Raw genomic sequence first — 18,554 nt, 5'->3', positions numbered from 1 at the left:
CCTCCATACTGTTTTCCAGAGTGGCTGCACCAGCTTGCATTCCCACCAGCAGTGAAAAAGAGATCCTCTTTCTCTGCATCCTCAGCAACATCTGTTGTTGCCTGAGTTGTAAATGTTAGCCATTCTGACAGGTGTGAGGTGGTATCCCATTGTGAGTTTGATTTGTATTTCCCTGATGATGATGAGTGATGTTGAGCATTTTTTCATGTGCCGGTGGGCCATCTGGATGTCTTCCTTGGAGAAGTGTCTATTCATGTCTTTTGCCCATTTCTTCACTGGATTGTTTTTTTTTTGGGTGTTGATAAGTTAGTTCTTTATAGATTTTAGATACTAACCTTTTATCTGATATGTATTTGCAAATATCTTCTCCCATTCTGTCAGTTACCTTTTAGTTTTGCTGATTGTTTCCTTCACTGTGCAGAAGCTTTTTATTTTGATGAGGTCCCAGTAGTTCATTTTTGCTTTTGTTTCCCTTGCCTCCCGAGACGTGTTGAGTAAGAAGTTGTTGCGGCCAAGATCAAAGAGGTTTTTGCCTGCTTTCTCCTCGAGGATTTTGATGGCTTCCTGTCTTACATTTAGGTCTTTCATCCATTTTGAGTTTATTTTTGTGAATGGTGTAAGAGAGTGGTCAAGGTTCATTCTTCTGCATATCTCTGTCCAGTTTTCCCAGGACCACTTGCTGAAGAGACTGTCTTTATTCCATTGGATATTCTTTCCTGCTTTGTCAAAGATTAGTTGCCCATATGTTTGTGGGTCCATTTCTGGGTTCTCTATTCTGTTCCATCGATCTGAGTGTCTGTTCTTGTGCCAGTACCATACTGTCTTGATGATGACAGCTTTGTAGTATAGCTTGAAGTCTGGGATTGTGATGCCTTCTGCTTTGGTTTTCTTTTTCAAGATTGCTTTGGCTATTCAGGGTCTTTTCTGGTCCCATACAAATTTTAGGATTGTTTGTTCTAGCTCTGTGAAGAATGCTGGTGTTACTTTGATAGGGATTGCATTGAACATGTAGATTGCTTTGGGTAGCATTGACATTTTAACATTTGTTCTTCTTATCCAGGAGCATGGAATCTTTTTCCATTTTTTTATGTCTTCTTCAATTTCTTTCATAAGTTTGCTATAGTTTTCAGTGTATAGATTTTTCACTTCTTTGGTTAGATTTATTCCTAGGTATTTTATGGTTTTTGGTGCAATTGTAAATGGGATTGATTCCTTGATTTCCCTTTCTGTTGCTTCATTATTGGTGTATAGGAATGCAACTGACTTCTGTGCATTGATTTTATATCCTGCAACTTTGCTGAAGTCATGAATCAATTCTAGCAGTTTTTTGGTGGAATCTTTTGGGTTTTCCATGTAGAATATCATGTCATCTTCAAAGAGTGAAAGTTTGACCTCTTCCTGGCTGATTTGGATGCCTTTTATTTCTTTGTGTTGTCTGATTGCAGAGGCTAAGACTTCCAATACTATGTTGAATAACGGTGGTGAGAGTGGACATCCCTGTTTTGTTCCTGACCTTAGGGGGAAAGTTCTCAGTTTTTCTCCATTGAGGATGATATTAGCATTGGGTCTTTCATATATGGCTTTTCTGATCTCGAGGTATGATCCTTCTTTCCCCACTTTCTTGAGGGTTTTTATCAAGAAAGGATGTTTTACTTTGTCAAATGCTTTCTCTGCATCTATTGAGAGGATCATATGGTTCTTGTCCTTTCTTTTATTGATGTAATGAATTACATTGATTGTTTTGCAGATATTGAACCAACCTTGCATTCCAGGTATAAATCCCACTTGGTTGTGGTGAATAATTTTTTAATGTATTGTTGGAGCTGGTTGGCTAATATCTTGTTGAGAATTTTTGCATCCATGTTCATCAGGGAAATTGGTCTATAGTTCTTTTTAGTGGGGTCTCTGGTTTTGGAATCAAGGTAATGCTGGCTTCATAGAAAGAGTTTGGAAGTTTTCCTTCCATTTCTATTTTTTGGAACAGCTTCAAGAGAATAGGTGTACACTCTTCCTTAAATGTTTGGTAGAATTCCCCTGGAAAGCCATTTGGCCCTGGACTCTTGTTTTTTGGCAGATTTTTGATTACTAATTCGATTTCTTCATTGGTTATAGGTGTGTTCAAATTTTCTATTTCTTCCTGTTTCAGTTTTGGTAGTGTGTATGTTTCTAGGAATTTGTCAATTTCTTCCAGATTGCCCATTTTATTGGCGTATAATTGTTCATAATATTCTCATTATTGTTTTTATTTCTGTTGTGTTGGTTGTGATGTCTCCTCTTTCATTCTTGATTTTATTTATTTGGGTCCTTTCCTTTTTCTTTTTGATCAAACTGGATAGTGGTTTATCAATTTTGTTAATTCTTTCAAAGAACCAGCTTCTGGTTTTATTGTTCTACTGTTTTTTTTTTTGGTTTTGATAGCATTAATTTCTGCTCTGATCTTTATTATTTCCTGTCTTCTGCTGGTTTTGGGTTTTACTTGCTGTTCTTTTCCTGGCTCTTTAAGGCATAAGGTTAGATTGTGTATCTGAGATCTTTCTTCCTTCTTTAGAAAGGCCCGGATTGCTATATACTTTCCTCTTATGACTGCCTTTGCTGCATCCCATAGGTTTTGGGTTGTGGTGTTACCATTTTCACTGGCTTCCATATACTTTTTAATTTCCTGTTTAACTTCTTGGTTAGCCCATTCATTCTTTAGTAGGATGGTCTTCAGTCTCCAAGTATTTGTTATCTTTCCAATTTTTTTCTTGTGGTTCATTTTGAGTTTCATAGTGTTGTAGTCTGAAAATACACGCGGTATGATCTCATTCTTTTTGCACTTGCTCAGGGCTGATTGGTGTCCCAGTATGTGGTCTATTCTGGAGAACGTTCCATGTGCAGTGGAGAGGAATGTATACTCTGCTGCTTTAGGATGAAATGTTCTGAATATATCTGTTAAGTCCTTCTGGTCCAGTGTGTCATTCAAAGCCATTGTTTCCTTGTTGATTTTTTGATTAGATGATCTGTCCATTACTGAGTGGGGTGTTGAAGTCTCCTACTATTATGGTATTACTATCAATGAGTTTCTTTATGTTTGTGATTAACTGATTTATATATTTGGGTGCTCCACATTTGGTGCATAAATGTTTACAATTTTTAGGTCTTCTTGGTGGATAGACCTCTTGATTATGATATAATGCCCTTCTGCATCTCTTGATACAGTGTTTATTTTAAAGTCTAGATTGTCTGATATAAGTGTGGCTACTCCAGGTTTCTTTTGTTGACCATTAGCATGGTAGATTGTTCTCCATCTCCTTATTTTCAATCTGAAGGTGTCTTTACATCTAAAGTGGGTCTCTTGTAAACAGCATTTAGATGGGTCTTGTTTTCTCATCCATTCTGTTACCCTGTGTCTTTTGATTGGAGCATTTAGTCCATTGACATTTAGAGTGAGTACTGAAAGGTATAAATTTATTTAACATTATGTTGCTTGTAGAGTTGAAATTTCTGGTGGTGTTCTCTGGTCCTTCCTAGCGTTTGTTGCTTTTGGTCTTTATTTATTTGTTTTTGTTTTTTTTCATCTTTTCTTTCTCTGGTTTAGTGGTCACAAACTCCTTTAATTTTTGTTTGTCTGGGAAACTTTTTATCTCTCCTAATTTGAAGCAATCCAGCCTTGTGGATAAAGAATTCTTGGCTGCATATTCTTCTGATTATGCACCTTGAATATATCCTGCCACTCCTTTCTGACCTGCCAAGAATCTGTGGCTAGGTCTGCCTCAAACCTGATCTGTCTTCCCTTGTAGGTTAGGGACTTTTTTTCCCCCTTGGTGCTTTCCTGATTCTCTCCTTGCCTGAGTATTTTGTGAATTTGACCATGACATGCCTTGTTGATGTTCAGTTTTTGTTGAATCTGGATTCCTCTGTGGTTCCTGGATTTTGATGTCTGTGTGTTTCCCCAGGTTAGGAAAGTTTTCTGCTATGATTTGCTCACAAAACCCTTCTATCCCTATTTCTCTCTCTTCCCCTTTTGGGACCCCTATGATTCTGATGTTATTCCTTTTTAATGAGTCACTGATTTCTGTAATTCTTAAATCATGCTCTTTTGCTTTAATCTCCCTCTTTTTTTCTGCTTCATTATTCTCTATAGGTTTGTTCTCTATATCACTGATTCTCTGTTCTCGCTCATCCATCCTTGCCACTGTGGCATCCATTTGAGATTGCATCTCAGTTATAGCATTTTTTATTTTATCCTGACTAACTTTTGCTTCTTTTATCTCCAAAGTAAGGTATTCTAATCTATATTTGACTCCAGCTAATATACTTATTATCGTGATTCTAAATTCTGGTTCAGACATCTTTCTTGTATCCGTGTTGGTTAAGTCCCTGGCTGTCATTTCCTCCTGCTCTTTCTTTTAGGGTGAATTCCTTTGTTTCATAATTTTGAAGGAAGAAAAGGAATTAAAGAGGTAATAAAAAATTAAAAGTAAAAGAAAAAATTAAAATTAAAAAATATATTAAAATTAAAAAGTTTAAAACAAACACACACACACACACAAAATAGAGTAAATGGTGCTAGATCCTAGGTATGTTTTGGTCTGGGTGTTGAAAGGCTCTTGATAGATTAGAGAAAAAGGGGAAATAAAGAAAAAAAAGGAAATAATTTGAAAAGTGGAAAAAATAATACAGTGATGTAGAATAAAATGAAATGATGGAAGTAAAATAAAATTTGGTAAAATTTACACAAATTAAAAAATATAGTAGAAAAGAATTAAAAAATATTTTTAACAAAAATTGAAAAACAATAGATTTTTTTCTCTTTCTGCTCAATTCTGTTGTTTAGATTGTGTAGATTGTTGTGTTAATCCTCAGATAAGTTTTCTAGGTGTGCAGGATGGTTTAGTGTTGATCTGGCTGTATTTCATGGACATGAGACACGAAAAATATTTCCATGCTGTTCTGCCATCTTGGCTCCTCCACAGCAAAAGCAGTTCTAAGATGAAAGTTTATAACTCTAAATACATATCTCAAGGGAAAAAAGGTCTCAAATAAGCAACCTAATCTTGTGGTTTCAAGAACTAGAAAAGAGGAACAAGTTAAGCCCAAAGTGAGCAGAAGGAAGAAAATAATAAAGATTAGAGCAGTGTAAATGATTTAGAGAATAAGAAAACAATAGAAAATTTTAACAAAACTAAGAGTTGGCTCTTTGGAAAGATGAGCAAAATTGACAAACCTTTAACTTGACTAACAAAGAAAAAAAGACACGGACTCATAAAAAATCAGAAATAAAAAAGGAAACAGTATAACTGATATCACCAAAATGCAAAGGATCAAAAGAGACTTCTATAAGTGATTATTTACTAACAAATTGGATAATCAAAAGAAATGGATAAATTTCTAAAAACATACAACCTAGCAAGACTGAATCATGAAGAAATAGAATATCTGAACTGTCTAATAATGACTAAGGAGATTGAAAAAAGAAAAGAAAGGAAAAGCCCAGAACCAGATGGTTTCCCTGGTGAATTTTGCCAAACATTTAAGGAAGAATTAATGCCAAAACTTCTCTTCCAAACTCTTCCAAAATACTGAAGAGGAGGGAACACTCCAAAACTCATTTTATAAGGCCAGCATTACTGTAATTCAAGGCCAAATAAGGACATTACAAAGAATAAAACTACAGGCCAATCTTAAGGAATATAGATGCAAAAATTCTCCACAAAGTACTAGCAAATCAAGTTCAATAGCACATTAAAAAGATAATATACAATGATTAAGTAGGATTCATTACTGAGATGCAGAGATGGCTCATCATATGCAAATAAGTAAATGTGACACACAATTAAAATGACATGATCAACATAATAGAGGCCGTATATGACAAGTCCACAGATAACATCACACTCAACAGTGAAGTGCTGAAAGCTTTTCCAGTTAGACCAGGAATAAGACAAGTGAGCCCACTCTTGCCACTTTTATTCAACATACGGTTAAGAGTTCTACCCAGAGAAATCAAGCAATAAAAGGAAAGAAAAGGCATCCGAATCAGAGAAAGAAGTAAAATTGTCTCAGTTTCCAGATGACATGATCTTACATGTAGAAAATCCTAAAGACTACACCCCCAAAACTCCTGATAAACAAATTCAGAAAATTTGCATGATACAAAAATCAACGTACATAAGTTAAATGCACTCGTATACTACCAGTGAGTATCTGACAAAGAAGTAAAAAAATACCATTAACCATAACACCCAAATAATAAAATACTTAGGGATAAATTTAACCAAGCAGGTGAAAGATGGATGCATTAAAAACTATAAAACTGATGAAAGAAACTGAAGAAGTCACAAATAAATGGAAAGATATCCTGTGTTTGTGGGATTGGAAGAATTAATATTGTTAAAATGTCCGTACTACCCAAAGCCATTTATAGCTTTAATATAATTCCCATCAAAATTCCAATGACATTAAAATTTTTTTTTATGTTTATTTCTGAGAGAGAGGCAGAGTGTCAGTGGGGGAGTAGCAGAGAGAGGGAGACACAGAATATGAAGCAGGCTCCAGGCTCTGAGCTGTCAGCACAGAGCCTGATGCGGGGCTGGAACTCACAAATCATGAAATCATGACCTCAGCCGAAGTTGGATGCTCAACCGACTAAGCCACGCAGGTGCCCCCCCCAATACATTTTTTAATAGAGAAAAATTCTAAAATTCGTATGGAACCATAATAGGCTCTGACTAGCCAAAGCAATCTTGAGAAAGAAGAACAAAATTTGAGGAATCATACTTTCTGATTTCAAACTAAACTGCAGAGCTTTAATAAGCAAATAGCATGGAAATAAACACATGGACCGATGCAACAGAATCAATAGCCTAGAAGTAAACCCCTGAATGTATAGTCAACTAATATTTGACAAAAGAGCTAAGAATACTCAATGGGAGAGAGAATAGTTTCCTCAATAAATGGTGTTAAGAAAATGAGATAATCATACACAGAAGAATGAACCCTTGTCTTAGACTATTCACCAAAATTAACTCAAATGGATTAAAGACTTAAATGTAAGACCTGAAACTATAAAAATTCTAAAAGAAAACTTAGGGGAAAAATTCCTTGATATGGCTCTTGGCAATGAGTTTTTTGGGGGGTTATAACAACAAAAATAAACAGCAAAAGCAAAAATAAGTGGGACTACACAACTAAAAAGCTTCTGCACACAAAGGAAACCATCAAAAGATGAAAAGGCAGCCTATGGAATGAGAGGGCATATTTATAAATCATGTATCTAAGAGGTTGATATCCAAAAGGATATATAAGGAATTCATACTCAATAGCAAACCAAAACCAAAACCAAAAACAAGCCAATTGAAAAGTGTGCCAAGGACCTGAAAAGATATGTTTTCCAAAGAAGACATTTAGATAGCCAACAGGTACATGAAAACATGCTCAGCATTCCTAGTTATCAGGGAAAGTAAGTTAAAATCACAGTGACATATCATCTCACACCTGTTAAAATGGCTGTTATCAAAAAGACAAGAGCTAAGTGTTGGCAAGGATGTGGAGGAAAAGGAATCCTTGCGCACTACTGGTAGGGAAGTAAATAGTACAGCCACTGTGAGAAACAGTATGGAAGTTCCCCAAGCATTAGAGATAGGACTATAATTCCACCTCTGGGTATATATCTGAAGGAAAAGTAATCACTTTGTTAAAAAATGTTTATTTTTGAGATAGAGGGAGAGAGAGAGAGCGCAAGTGCACAAGCTGGGATGGGGCACAGAGAGAGACACACAGAATCCAAAGCAGGCTTCAGGCCCTGAGCTGTCAGCATAGAGCCCAATGTGGGGCTTGAACCCATGAACCGTGAGATAGTGACCTCAGCCGAAGTTGGATGCTCAACCAACTGAGCCACCCAGGTATTCCATGAAATCACTATCTTGAAGAGACATCTGCAGCCCCATGTTCATTGCCACATTACCCACAATATCCAAGACAGGGAAACATCCTAAGTGCCTGTTATTGGATTAATGGAGAGAGATGTACTTTGCTGCATACAAGGGAATTCAGCCACAAAAAGAAGGAAATCTTACTATTTGTGACAATATGGATAAAACTGAGGGCATATGCTGAGTGAAATAAGTCAGATAAAGATAAATATTGAATTATTTCACTCACATGTGGTATCTAAAAACATTATACTTCTAGAAACAGAGATTAGATTGGTGGTTGCCAGGGGCGGAGTTGGGGGAAATGTTGAAGGTGATCAAAATGTATAAACTTCTAGTTATGAGTAAGTTCTGGGGATATACAGCATAATGACTGTAGTTAACAATACCGTGTTGTATACTTGAGAATTATTAGTTATTTGTATACTCTATTGCATACTAACAATAGATTTTTTAAAAGTTTATTTGTTTATTTTGAGAGAGAGAGAGACAGAGTGTGTGTGTGTAAGTGGAGGAGAGGCAGAGAGGGAGAGAGAGAACCCCAAACAGGCTCCATGCTGTCAGCCCAGAGACCGTCATGGGGCTTGATCTCACAACTGTGAGAAATCAGGAGTTGGACGTTTAATGACTGAGCCACTGAGGTGCTCCATAAAAGAATAGATTTTTAAAGTTCTCACCACAAAAAAAAAAAAAAGAATGGTAAGGTAATGGGTATGTTAACTAACTTTATTGTGGTAATCATTTTGCAATACGCATGAATATCAAATCACCACATTGTATATCTTAAATTTATACAGTTCTCTGTCAATTTCATCTCAATAAAGCTGGGAAAAAATAGAATTATGTGTGTAAAAGATATTTATAAGGCATGCAGATTTTTTTTAAGCAGAAGAAAATGCTATATGGTAATTAGAAGAGTGTTGGCCAACTTCTGAGTTAATAATTTTAGAAGCTGTTATTTTACAAGATCTCAAACTTAGACACCTAAGTTCACAGTGTTTGACTGAAGTTTTATGTTCAACTCTGAGAAACAGCTTGCTTAGCTAACAGGGTGGGGGGAATGTTAAAACCCAGAACAAGATGTTTAAAAAAAAAGTTGCTTTAATGACATCTAGGAGAAGGAGGACAGAAATGTATCTTGTGAATTTTATTATTATGAAAATTTTAAAACAAAAGGATGATCTATTTGTATTTTATTTCTTCAGTGCATTTGCAAATAGGCGATAATTGAAATTAAAACTGGCTATGTAAGCATGGCATTAGTCCATGTAAACAGCTAGCATCTAGATGACAGTGGGATTTATTGAACAATAGAAAAATATGCTCACTTGACAGGTTCTAAGGTTTTGTTTTGGCTGTTGTTGTTGGATGTGTGGGTGCTGGTGGGAGTAGCTTCATTAACACGTTACATTATTTCCAGGTTTGACTTGATGGACTTGGCTGACAGGGCATTTGGGTGTTCTTTTTTTCCCCCCTGGTTGTTCCAGGCTGGTTGCTATGCAGCTGTGTTTTTGTGAAGAGAAAGTGTCTAATGTGTGTCTGTTTTTATTCAGAGAAGCATATGGAGTCTTTCTCAGGGAGGCTGGATCTTACTTGTGACGTACCAGTGGGGCACCAAGTTGCTGTGGTCAGCAACACCTGCGTTGCAGGGTGACTCTGTTTGCGACTTGTTCTGAGATGGATGAGGATTTTCCTTTGGGCTTTATTTGATTCTGTTTAAATAGAATCTGTTTTGTTTGTTTTTGTTTTGTTTTTGTTTCTGTTTTTGTTTTTGAAACCCATGCCATATTACAGCAGTTACAGAAGCTGTCCGCTTTAAATAGTGTGGTGTTAAAAATTGAGATCAGAACTGCTAGGGAATATCTGAAACACTATGAAGTATAACTGAGGCAATTTGTTGCATATGGCTGGGTAGGAACGGAGTGAGTAGGAGGAAGGGAAAGGTGATGATTGCATAAGGAAGTGTAAAAGAAGTATGTGTGGGGAGGTGACCCAGAAAGATGACTTACCGGAACAAAGGATACATGAATAATTTATCTCAAAGTTCACCTACCCCTTTGAAACTTATCACGAGTGTCCTTCCTGGATTTATTTCACTACGTCTTCTTATTACCCGTTGAAGATTTATCACAATATCCATCACATTGCATATGGGTCTGTCCCTCCCCCAGAACTGGTAAACTCCTTGAGGACAACCACTCTTTCTTTCTCCTTTTCTTTTGTTTCCAAAACTAGGTGCTTTCCTTAGTGCCTGGAACATCTGGGGCAATACATAAATATTGCTGGAATAAATAAATAATTATTTTACACTGTATCTGGCACTTTGGTTATATAGGTAAGTGGAACCACATTATGTAAAAAATTAGAGACTAGACAAAAAAGTCGCATAACAGTCATGATATATAGAAAGTGAGAGACCCCTGGCTTAGCTTAATAAAACACCCCCACCCTATCTTCAGCTTTGTAAATGCCTCACTTGCAGAGCCTGTACTCCCACTAGTTAACAAACAGGATTTCTGCGGTTAGACATCCGGACCCCGGGAGAGCTGTACAGGTTGCTACATAGATAACCGCTTTCCTCTCGCTTCTGTAATCTTGCTTACGCGCCCAACCATAGTAATCTTGCTTACGCGCCCAACCCTAACCGGAAGGTCCCTAGCCGCTTCGCAACCCGGGCTCCAAGTTGCATCAGCCAAAAGAAACTTCATTTCCCAAGCTTCCCCGGGACGAAACTACCCACAACCCTAACCATCACCGAGCAGAGAGCCTACCACCAGCCTGTATGCAAATAAGACTCAAAATAGCATAAAAGACCTGTGACCCCGTTTATCGAGGCTCTCCCGCTTTCTAACACTGGGGAGCCCTGGTGCACCAGTAAAGACTCTGCCCACGTCGGGGTGCCGTGTGGTTCTTTGCGCCAACTCTCATTTCGTAGGGCCTAGGAGCTTGGTTCCTAACAAAAGAATTGGGCAGAGAAGTACAGAGTAAATATGTACTTTTGGTCCGATTGTGCCACTAAAAGGTTTTGTGAGTTTAGGTGATATAAATAAATTAATACCTCTTTGGAAAACTAGGGGGCCTTACTTGAGAGAAAATATTATTTTATTTGAAAATAAGTATAAAAAGAAATGCTAATAAAATCATAACACTTGTTAAAATGATACTTGATATATACTGATTTGGAGGATAAGAAATAAGTAGAATTACTCTGAGAGGGAAACACAACTCTAATAAAGAGATAATGAAATGTTCACAGTGAAATATTTCTTTTGCACCAATTTTCTCACACTGAAATAGGTCCGGAAAGGCGATAGGGCATTAATGGGACCCATCTGAGTTTTGGGAGACAGACCTGGGTTTAAATTTGCAATTTAGAAATGTGTGTGGGTACATGACCCACACTCTCTGAGTTTTAGTTTTCTACATAGAATTTATGTGTAATAATGTCTGAATTTTAGGGCAGTAAGGATTTGGGGTACTATTTCTCACATCTTCCTTAGAGTGGATAGCACATACAAGAGATTCAATAATTGGTAGATACAAGTAGTTGTTCAGAAAGCAGTATGCCTACACCAGAGCCTTTTAATCGTTTTTTTTTTTTTCTTGATCTATCGTGGACCAGTTTGAAAAGCCAACTAAGGCTTTTAATCGTTTTTTTTTTTCTTGATCTATCGTGGACCAGTTTGAAAAGCCAACTCCAGGCTTACTGGAGGTGGCTCAGTAAAGAGAAAAAGCTCAGGGCGAGCGAGATAGGTCGTCCTGGGTTCTGGTCCCATCGTTTTTTTCAGATTTCTCTCCTTGCTTACTCTCTGGCACGTTGCTTTCTCTTTTGAATTCAGTTTTTCTATTTCTAAAAAGAGCGGGTGGGCTACGAAATGGGACGGGTGAAACACATCTCTGAGTGCCTAAATACCACAACTCGCTATCTGCTTTGGTGCCCACCAAAAGGTGTGTTTCACCAAGGCTGGGAGAGCACCCGTCGTTGCAGTGCGGGCGGGAGAAGCACGCGGAGCTGGACGTGGAGCTGCATTTTTGCGCGGGAACACTAGGGGGCTCTCTTGCACCTGTTTTTAGCCGTAGGATTCAGCTAGCTCTTTGAGGCTTAGACTTCGCACATGATTTATAACTCTTCTGAATCTTTCCTCTGCACTTGAACATACTTCTTTGATATTTGTGCCAGTCTCCTGCTAATCTATGATCTCTGCTTAAGCCTCCTTCCCCTGCCTCAACTCCCTGGTCTATTGAGGGAGAGAATTCCTGAATCTGTCCATCTCACTGTTTCGTAGGTCCTAAAATCTTCGCTTTTCTTTTCTAAGAAGTGTCTTGCAGTGTAGCATGCCTAAACTTCCATCCATAGTTCTCTGAAATCACTACATTCAAAATATCTTATATAACCTGTACTGAGTCATTGATTTCATGCACTGAAAGAACGTTTCTTGAGTTTGCATTTTGTGTGTAGCACAGGCTCATCTTATGTTTTTCCTCATCTTTGTTCCTGATGCATTTAGAAGAATCTTTGGGGAAAATGGAAATTCCCCAAGACATAGTAAAGGATCTCTTTATCCACCAGAGAGTGTAAGCTGGACATTTTTTAAAAATATGCATTTTCTAACTTACAAAAGGATAAATACGTTCTGTGTTCCTAATACTTCAGGGAGAGGGGACACATTGAGTTCTACTGTCAGAGAAAAAGGGGCAGATTGGGACTTTTGTGTGGGAGGGATAATGAGAATTTAGGTGTAGCAGGAAGAGAGCACTGAAGCACAGGAAAAATAAGCAAAAGGCTAGGGGCTGCCTGAATCCATCCCCAGAAGCAGTCTGATAGCCGGTGATCAGTTTCCTGGAATGGATATACCAGTCACATGTCCAAGCCGTGCAGCCCTGGACCAGTGGTCTAAGGTAAGGGGTCATTATTGTTATTAAATGGAGGCATTATTGTATTTTATTCAAAGTCAACTACAGCTAATATAAACAGCTAAAATATCGACGGCGTATTAGTAGCAATATCTCCCTGCCTAAACCTAGAGATCTTTTTAGCCAGTTACCTCATCATCTGTTGAGTGGGGAAGCAGTGTTATGCCCCATGCCTTGAGAATAACACATATTTTAGCTGCTCTGTTTATATGTTTCTCTCTGCAATGCCATGGGAAATAGTAAACTCAAGTGACCGCTGGGTTTCTAGGGGGATAAGTGGTGATAGAAACTTCTGTTTTGGCAAGAGCATCCTGACCTTAGAAAGGCATGGAGTAGACTCCACAGTATTATGAATAAAACTGTGTGCTAGGCATTGTGGAATAAATAGAGATGAATTAAACTTGGTCTCTCTGATTCCTATTTATGGGGCAGAAGAAATACCATGGGTCTATGGTGAAATGTCAAGTCAGGAAGTGAATGCATTGGGTGATACATTTTTCTACTTGAGATAATAACTGTAACCAAGTTCGAGTAGTTCTCTTTTATTTTTTAAAGTTATTTATTTATTCTGAGAGAGAGAGAGTAGGAGGGGCAGAGAAAGGGAGAGAGAGAGAATCCCAAGCAGGCTTCGCACTGTCAGTGCAGAGCCTGATGCGGGCCTCAAACTCATGAACCCCGAGATCGTGACCTGAGATGAAACCAAAAGTCAGACGCTTAACCAACTGAGCCACACAGGAGCCCTGAGTATGTCTCTTTACTCTTCAGGTTGGGCTTACCCTGGTTTAATAAATTAAAAAAAATATATTTTCTGATATCAACTTCCATTTTATTTTATTTTAAGTAGGCTCCATGCCCAACGTGGGGCTCAAACTCATGACTCTGAGATCAAGAGTCACATGCTCCACTGACCAAGGCAGCCAGGCGCCCCACCCCTGGTTTAATAAATTTTTGACCTCATTGGTATAAGTGTGAAACAAAAGTTCACTTTAATATTTTGAAAAAGTCAAATGTCCTCTGTAAAGTCTTTTGTTGATATCATATGATATCACACAGAGGGAAAATTGTGGACTAAATCATAATACCGCTAGCTTGATGAGTTTCTGGTTGAACACCTTCAGCCAGAAGGTGTTTATCTGATGACAGCTTTCTGATGGTAAGTTTCATGGCTTTATCCTGGCCCATATTCTGTTTGATACATACATTAGGGATTTGGATAAAGATATGAAGGGCACACTCATTAAATTTGTGAGTGACGAGAGTTAAGAAGGTTAATAAAGAAACTAAATGATGGAATCAGATGAAAGAGGTCTTAACATGGGCAGAGAGATGAACCAAACAGTAAAGAAGTTTGAAATGGATAAATACCAAGAACTGTATAATTTTTTTGCTTTAGTATCATAGAGTCTTAACATTAGAAGCATATCAAAACAAAAACAAGCAAAAATATTCCAGGATAGAGTAGTTCAGAACACATGTTTATAAACATGTATAATTATACTGTTAAAAGACATGTAATTATGTTATAATATTAGTACGATGGTTCAAAACACAATATTTTACAGTGGGACACAGCTAAATAGGTAAGTCACAGATTCACCTTTGTGTGTTCTAGGTTGTCTCATCAAGATCATTAAAATGCAACAGCCTAAAATTTGGAGGACAGTTTCATCTTGTCCTCTCCGGGAACTGTAGTTTTGACAATGACAGCCTCAAAGTCAGCTTTATTTGTTCTAGAAATAGCTGGTCAGAGAAGAGTCCATGAGTAAGAATATCTTAAACTTTCATGGTTTTAGCCAAGAGTAGCTGTCTAAAATGTGGTATATTGGCTACAGTGCCAGGCTTGTCATTCATGAGGATAGTCACACAATTTTTAACATTAAACCAAACCACCCTATCCATCCCATTGGCTTTCTTTCTCTCTTTGTGAATCAAAGTAAATTCAGCATTAAGTCTGTTTGTCTGCAATTAGGTAACACTTTTGGAACTGCCTGCATGAGGGAAAGCAATGATAGGGTTCTTCTACTCTGTTGTATTTTCTTGAATCCACCGCAGACTATAAGTTCTGCACATAAACAATCTACATGACTATTTTTTTAAAATCTCTGTAACTGAGAGGTGCATATCTGCTTTGTTACTGAAATTGTATTGGTTACAAGTTTTGCAGAAATTGGAGCATGTCTCACTTAAAAATATTCTTATTGGGCATATGGGAATATCCCTGTGGATGACAATGCAATTTTTGCATTATTGATCATGATGAGAGGTTCCACTTAATTATCATTAATTTCTGCACACTCTGTGTGATATAGAAAGTTTTGTCTCACACGTCTTCAGCAGCCTCCACTCTGGTGTCCTGATTTCTGAACTTCTTGGTGATCACTTTGCTGAGATCCGGGCCCACCTCTTCATCAGTTTCCGGGAATGTCCTAGGGGGAGCCTCTGCTGAATGGCCATTTTGGGCATGGTGGAGAGTCCGTGGGACTAATGGGGGGCACAAGATGGCAATAATGGGAGTCACTAATTTTAAGAATAAAAAAATAAAAATTTTAGGAATTAAAACAAAACAAAACAAAACAGCTAATGTTCAAGAACAAGGTGAGAGATTTAATGGTAATATTTGTTAAACGTTTTAGAGGCTATAAAGAAGAATATTCTCAAAATGAATCAATTGTGTAATGTGGCTGCAAAGTCATCAATATATATGCAGTATTAGTGCAAGTGGATTAGGTGATGGCAGTATTCCACTGGCTGTGAGTTGATCGGGGCACACCTTTGGATTTGCTTTCAGCTTTGGGCAATACGTTAAAAAAATATAGCATTATTTGTTTCCATTACAGAGTAGTGTATTTTCACTATTGAAAATCTGGAAAGTACAAAAAAAATACATCAAGTAAAAATCATCTATAATCTCATGAATTAGAACCATTGTTAACATGGGTTATATATTCTTCCGAGTTTATGCACACATAGATACACACAAATGATTTTATTATACGTATTTTGGTAATCTCTTTTTTCTCCCACTTGGCAACATGCAGTGAACATTCAAATACTCTTAAGTTACTTCTTTAACATGTAAGTTTAATCAGATAGGTATACTGACCATACTATTATTTTTAAATACTGTAAATAATGCTGTGATGAACATAAGATAGATAAATATTTACTCAGATTCCAGATTATTATTTCCTTAAAGAACATTCTTAAAGTGTAAATTCCAGATAAAAAGAGTATTGGTGTCTTTCTTAAGAGTATTGGTATCCTATAGACAAATGAAGTATGTTCAAAAGATAGTGACTTATTAATTTTTTAATGTTTATTTTTGAGAGAAAGAGAGAGAGTGTGAGCAGGTGAGGGACAGAGAGAGAGGGAAACACAGAATCTGAAGCAGGCTCCAGGCTCTGTGCTGACAGATCAGATGCCGGGCTTGAACTCACAAGCTGGGAGATCATGACCTGAGCCGAAGTTGGACACTCAACCAACCGAACCACCCAGGTGCTCTGGTATTGACTTATTTTTACGAAGGGACTGGAAAAGATGCCATTTGAGAACAGTTGTAGGAGAATAATTGAACACAGTTGCAAGAGGAAAATTGGGGATTCAAAACTTCTTCACATATTTCAGGGCTTGTTACACAGAGAAGAGGAATTATATGACTCAAAAATATAATATTTAGTACCAGTGGTTTGAAGCCACAGGGAGACAGATAGTATGATGCAGAAGTCCTTGTGACGGGCAGCACTATTAAAGCCAGGAGGAAGGAGGTTCACAGAAGAGAATGTCCTGAACTCAGAGGCCACAAGAATCATGGTCAAGTATATTCAGGAGCTAAGCCTGGATTGGATTTTTCTAACCTTCGAGGTCAGTGACTTGTCCTAAGCAGAAAGTTTTCTTTAAAAATGAGTATGGATCAAATAATTTTGTTGTTATTTGTTTATTTTTTCATGTTGATAGAAATAATTTACATGAGCTTTTGAAAAAACAAAACAAAACAAAACAACAATAACCAAACACCTGTAGTGCTGGGTAATTTCAGAATTCAGGTATGTTTTCTTCCTAAAATAATTTTAATAATATATTTTTATAAAGGGATTGATAATTATTTCCATGGTCACTGTTTTCATTATCACCTGGATATTTAAACATTTTAGACACCCTTTTCTTGTTATTTATAATACACTCATATATGTAATAGGATGCCCAGCTATAGGCCCCATTTATTATTATTTTTTTCCTTTTATTCTAGGGAGAGAACTGTCAGAAAGTCATCTTGTTATGCTTTGTAGGTATAAAGGCTGCTTCCTCCACAAAGGGTCTTCCCAGAGGCAATTGGGATTAAGAGCATTACCTGACAGAGTAGTGGTAAAAAAGTATTGGATGTGAATGAATGAATAAATGAATGAATGAATAGTGTAATGCCTTCTAGAGGCTGAAGAGGATACTCTTATTTTCTAAGAAGAGAGGAATAATCAGATTCTTGGCATTTCCCAGATGGAAGGGGAGCCCCTGCCTGATGTTTGAGAATGTTCTTAGAAGGGAAGGGGTTTAGAGTCTCAAGGTCTACACAAGGATTGTGCCTAAGCATAGTGCTTCTGGACTTGACCCTTTAGGGTAGACTGAGAATTGGCAACTATGGAAATTCAGGCAATAGAGAGCCTTGCTCTGTCTTGTTCTAATTCAGAGGGAGTTGGGTTATCTTCTCTTCAAGATCCACTTGATGCCTGTGTGGTAACCAAATGAATATCAACCCAGCTGACTAGCATCAAAATCCAATTTAGTGTCAGCATCATCTATTGAACTGGGATCAAGGGTATGAACCAGAGTGTGCCAGCAAGAAGAATGGCAATAATGCAATTGTCAGAAGAATAAAGATTCCTTTGTCTGGGTGTAGAAGTTGGACTGACATTCTCACATATGGACTGAGAAAGCAGTCAGGTTTTGGGAAATTTAGGGAGGTTGTGCCTCCAAAGAAAGATCCAATAGGATGTCAGTTAATTGACGACAGGGATCCCTGCATGTTTTGTTTATTGATGTGTCCCAGGCATAGACCAGCTTAGTCTGGTCTATGAGTCTTACTGAGTGACCATAGTAGTCACTCAATAAATATTTTGCTAATATGCTTTCTAAAGGTCCTGGGCTTTGTGAAGCAAAGTATGTTTCTGAGATTTTCTGACTCATTTACTGATTCAGATATTTGTTTCTTTTTTCCCTGTAACTCACACCATGTGACAAAGAAGGATGTTTGTTTTAGATTCTGGGATTCTCATTTTTACTTAAAAATTTAACCATAATTAAAATTGTTTTTGTCCTCTTTTCCTTCCTGTAGAAAGGCTTCAAGACAGTATTTGAAAACATCACCCACAAAATGAGATCATTCAACCTGAAGCCTTTTGGCAAAATCAACATATTTTTGTGCTCTATTTGATATACAGATACATAAGAGTTTTGGTGGACAGCAGTTATCAGGTGAATTAAAGCTTCACTCTTCAGAATTGTGCACAGTTATATTGTAATGTGTATTATAGGATGTCTGAAGTTTCTGAAGAGGATAAAGAGAATGGAAATTTTCTTTGAAGATTGGAATTTATTTAACAAGAATTTTTGTAAAGTAAGTGAGAAAGTTTCTATGGATATTATAGATTTCTTGACCAATTCTGAGGCCAAAGAAATAAGATTATAAGCTGAGGATTCAACAAAGATTAGAATGATTTTTACATACAGATCTAA

The sequence above is a fragment of the Felis catus genome, chromosome B1 (genome assembly GCF_018350175.1).
Source record: "Felis catus isolate Fca126 chromosome B1, F.catus_Fca126_mat1.0, whole genome shotgun sequence".
NCBI lineage: Eukaryota > Metazoa > Chordata > Mammalia > Carnivora > Felidae > Felis > Felis catus.
This window is presented reverse-complemented; position numbering follows the sequence as displayed.